This window comes from Triticum aestivum, chromosome 2B, assembly GCF_018294505.1.
Source record: "Triticum aestivum cultivar Chinese Spring chromosome 2B, IWGSC CS RefSeq v2.1, whole genome shotgun sequence".
In the NCBI taxonomy this organism is placed as follows: Eukaryota; Viridiplantae; Streptophyta; class Magnoliopsida; order Poales; family Poaceae; genus Triticum; species Triticum aestivum.
In genome coordinates this window covers 28717461-28722987 of record NC_057798.1, presented here as the reverse complement: position 1 = coordinate 28722987, position 5527 = coordinate 28717461, and positions in this window count along the sequence as shown.

Sequence of the window (5527 nt, the reverse complement as noted above, 5' to 3'; positions counted from 1 at the left end):
TGACCCCGAAAACGGGCAAGGAAGAAAATAAAGAATGTGTTTTCATAAATTCAAAATTTTCAAAAAATGTTCATAATTACAAAAAGGAATAAATTTTGAAAAATTGTTTGATATTCAACTTTTGTTCATGATTTCAAAATTTGTTCACATTTAAAAAAATCACGTTCAACATAAGTTCAAAATTCCAAATTCCAAAGTTTGAAATAAAAAAAGTTCATCCTTTCGAAAAAGTTAACCGTATTGAACTAAAATGTTCATTCTGTATTAAAAAATGTTCATTTTGTATAGAAATATTGTTCAACATGCATTTGAAAAAAGTATATCATATATTATAAAACATTTCAGTGTATATTTGAATATTGTTCACCATATACTAAGAAATTTTTCAGTGTATATTTTAAATTTACTTTTAAAAAATGTCCACAGTTCCAATCATTTATTTAAAATTCTATTTTATTTCAATTTCAAAAAATGTTCACATTTTAGAAACAATCGTTTATGTTTATCATATTTTGTTCTCTTTTTTAAAAACTATTCATGGTATTATTATCATTTTGAAAGAATTCATGACTTTAAATATTTGTTCGAATTTCTGAATAAATTGTGTTCACATTTTCTTCAAAGATATTGAATAACATATCTGCCTTTGTCGTTAGACATTAGACTTAGTGTTGCTTGTTAGTCATCCTCTGTAGCTAGCTTGGCTGGTTAGTGTTCGTACTATCCAACATGAGGTTGGGTCTTCGATTCCTGCAATTGCTAATTTATTTTTTGTATTTCGTTCCAAGCCTACGAATTGGGCCGGCCCGTTTGCGTGTGCTCCAGTTAAAAATGGATCGATCGCGTAGACCCATGGCTAATGAAGGTCGAGTGAACCAGCCGAGAGCGAAAGTGTGGCTGCCGCCTTCGGGTGAGGCTGCAAAATTTAACGGTGATGGTGGCTTGTCAACCTTAGGAGACAAAGGTGCAGTGGGAGTGGTGTGTAGTGACAAGTTGGGCAAAATTTTGGGTGCTTCAGCAATGGTCTTCGATGGTCTCACGGATCCGGCAAGTCTTGAGGCTTATGCATGCAGCGAAGCACTAGCCCTAGCCCGGGATTTGAATCTACAAGATCTTGTAATTGCTTCAGACAGTGCAGAAGTTATCTCTAATATCAAATCTGCAGGATCCCCACCTTATGCTCCTATCCATAGAGAGATTCAAGTTAGTAGCAACAATTTTTCTTCTGTTGATTTTCGTTTTGAAAGTAGAAGCAATAATTTTGAGGCCCACATGCTAGTTAAGGGAGATGCGTGTCTCGCGGTGGGCCGCCATGTGTGGCTAGGGGTTTTGCCAGACATTGCCTGTATTTCGGAGGGCGTGAACTTCTAATAAAATCCCTAGTTTACCTTCAAAAAAAAACTGGATCGATAGCTAGCCCTAAAAACAAAACTGGTTCGATCGCTGCTTGATAAAACTGTCGTTTGATGGCTGAGCTCGACGTACCAAGGGGTAAAAAAAGACTTTGACAAAAAAAGTGAAGAAATAATCCTCCTTTTAATATTAGGTAGAGAAGAGATATGGTACTCTCTTCTGAAGTAGTGATCAATACAGCATAACCTTGGACGCACATGTCTAAAGTAGTGGTCATGCATTTAACTGAACGGGTAGAAGAATTGAGTTGCAAAACAGATATCAAAAGGGGTAAATAAAGCACTCTTGTACACTTGACTACTTGGTTAAAGGCCCGGATAGGATTGCCATATCTTTGGCCAGATTATAGTAGTACCACTGTAACCATTCTTTTTGCAGGGATATTACCATGACCATTGACCGCGCCGACGGACGGACTTGCTAACAGGTTCGTTGATTTACAATGAGTCAGGTGAACAACACGGTTGGCACTAGCCGTATATTCTAATGTAATCGTCATGCATCACATGGCAACAAGACGGCCTGCCTGCCGGTCCAAGGTGGGCAGATGGCTCTGGAAACAACATGCTAAAGTCCGGATGGCTGTCAACGGGTGGATGTAATTCTCGATCGTAGCAAATCCACAGACCAGAAAGAATTGATCAGTGAACCTGCGCATGCTGGTTAGAGCAGCACCAAACATATAGGCCTCCTTTGGTTTGAAGAAATTTTGTAGGAATTTCATATGATAGGATTTTTATAGAAAAAATTCCTTTAAAGCCCTTTGGTTTGTAGGAATGAAATCCTATGCCTATGGAGGAATTCTTCCTATCCTCCACATTTCATAGGAAAATAAACATTAGCCTAGACTCAATGGAAAAAATCCTATGATGTGAATCAAAGGACATCCCTTTTCCTATTCCTACTCGTAGGATTTGAGATGCATGTCATCTCATTCCTATGACTTTCCTATTTCTATGATTTTCCTACCCTATGAACCAAAGGAGGCTACATCCTTCGAATTTTCGTCCTAAGAGCATTGGTTAATAATATAGCCAACTGCTAGCTATATGTTGTTGCAGTATTATATATAGTCATCACATGTATTCATACAACAAGGTTAGCTATAAGAGTAAGTATAATAAGCTGACGTAGGCGGGTTATAAGACTTTAAATATTATATCTTTACCGAGTTGGAGGGGAGAGAAGAGGAGAGAGAAGAGAAGCGGGCTGTAGCACGGACTCCAAGAATCTAGTATATGTGAGTGTATGATGGACCATGTAGTAATAAAGTAGTACTAGTACTTTCTTATAGCCTCACATATACTAGCATGGAGCCCAAACCTCGAGTAGGCTATGTTGTCATGTCATCTACAACCAATGTAATAGTCAATATGTATAGTACTCCATGAGGAGATAATACCCTACGTCATGTTTATGTTTACTGCGATGGAGTAAGTACGGTACATGTATCTACCTAGAGATTTCTTGTGTTGTCTACAGCCAGGCGGCACGGTTTATTTAGGTACTGGGGGTACTAGATTTATAAGATCCTAGTCGGCTAGATCACGCCACTGGTCTTATGTTCATAAATTTCATATAGATTGGGGGCTTGTATCCCAAAAAAAAAAGTTTATGGAGGTTTAGATGTTCCTTATTTGAGGGAGCTTAACATGTCTTTACTTGCTTCTTGGGCTAGTAGGTATTTTGCTGGTGCTGATAAGAACTGGTTGATCCTTTTGGATCACAAATATAATACTTGCAAGCCTAATCTTCTTTGGTCCAAACCTAATGTTGGTTCTCCCTTTTCTAAAGAAGCCACTTGTGATGGAACCTAAACTGGCAGATCTCGAGGTAGGGATCCTAAGTCAGGAGTCTAGGAGCGATGGTAATGAAGACACATGACTTTACCGAGGTTTGGGCTATAATACCCTATGTCATGCTTATGTTTATTGTGAGGGAAAATAGTGGCTGCACCCAACTTCAGTGCACCCACATAGTGAACAGTAAATTCAAAATAAATAGGAAAAAACAATAAAAATTCTGAAACTTCATGGATGTGATTATGAGAAAATGTTTTAGGAGCTTGCAAAGTTTGGTCACCAAAAATCATGAAATGATCTCCATACACTAGTGCAGAACCGGGCAATAGCACCGGTTCGTAAGACCCTTTAGTGCCGGTTCCATAACCGGCACTAAAGTGTGGTCACTAAAGGCCCCCCTTTAGTACCGGTTCAGCATGAACCGGTGCTAAAGGGCAACCACGTGGCACGAGCCAGCTCCGGGGGCCTAGAGCCCTTTAGTACCGGTTGGTAACATCAACCGGTACTATAAGGTTTGGGGGTTTTTAGTTTTATGATTTCTTTTTCATTTAATTTTGTGTTTCCATTTTAATTCTTTTTCGTTTGCTGGTATTTTACGATACTACACATTGTAAACGTTATGCATATATATATATATATATATATATATATATATATACAACATGATTGACATGATATTATAAGCGTTCATATATAACACCACAAAAGCAAATCACTTAAGTTCAGAACGAAGAACACGGACATGAAAGGACAAGTACTAATTAAGAGCAGCATGAAGAACTAGCTAAATCACTCCTGCTAGCTACTCTCTCTCTGGTAAAATAGCATAGAACATGTATAGCTCTCCTGATTGATCATACTGGAGCATGCCGATGAACCTGTCTCCTAATCGTGGGCTGCGCTTCTCATTGCTGCCCCCTAGTACTTCTCTGTGATCATTAACAATTTTCCTCCAATCTTTCACTATTAAGCATTCATCGCCTCTAGAAATTCTGAATGCATTCATGTGCAATGCAAGATATCTTGGCCTTAAGCTAACAATTGACATCTGATCTTTAGTCTCGATCCCCTGAGGCACAACTGTCATCGGGAGTCCCTGTTGAAGAACATCGTATAGTACTTAATTAATATACTTAGCAATGAAAGTTTAGCAAAAAAATATGTATGCAAAATATGCACTGAGGACAAATAGTAAATATCTTACCATCATTCCTAAATAGATGTGACCGTAGTTCAATACCATCACTATTGGTCGCACGTTTTGAGTACTAACATTTCCAAGTGCAGGAAAAAAAATTGTCTTGACAGTATGAAGATCCTCAAGCCATGAAACATAATGACTTATCTTCTCGCAGTTTAGTTCAGCTCCGGGACAGTAGAAGGTCCTGTCTATCAAGCGCCGGACATGTTTGGTTGAATGGAGATAAGATGTCAATAGAAATTAGTTGTCAGTTATTTTTGAAATAAGCAATATCAAAGACAAAAATATATTTGAGAAGAAGTCACATAATGGTAGAACTGGAGGCGTCTGCACATCAACCCATATGTCTCTATTACCTTCAATATCATCTTCCGGACGAATATCAAAGGTGATAACCATACCAGGCTCAAATGCATAAGCCTTGCATAGTGCTTGCCAAGTTTTGCATTCAAAATAGGTGTACGTGTGTGCATTGTATACTTTGACGTTGAAAGTATAACCATCATGCTCAGTTTTCAGGTAAGCTCTTTTTACCTCCATAGTTTCCATATCTTTGAAACCTATCTTATCCAAGACAAAAATTCTTGCATGACATGGGATGCGCTAGTAGAATAGTGAAAATTAAAAATTATAAGTCAGGCAAATGAAGCATATATAAGTCATGCTTAATTTCGAAAACAGACTTGTCGTTGTGACTTACTGTATCGAATTCGAAAGTCTCATCCAGCTTGATGCTGAATCGCCTACCATCAACAAGGAAATTTCTGTCGCACTGGCCGCGCTCGTCTTCACAGTATGTGCACATACCGAAATTTTTTCCGTCGTCAGACGACATTTCCTATGTTCATATTAGGCGAAACATTAATCACTTACTAATTCAATTAATTCAACTACTTCTATTAATTCAACTAAGCATTTACTAAAAATAAACTAGTTATATTAATTCAATTAGTTCAACTAAGCATTTACTAAAAATAAACTAATTATATTAATTTAATTAGTTCAACTAAGCATTTACTAAAAATAAACTAGTTCTAATCCTCCATCTCTTTCTCAGACTTATCCCACTTAGGTGAAACATTAAACACTTATTACTATCTAACATTAATTA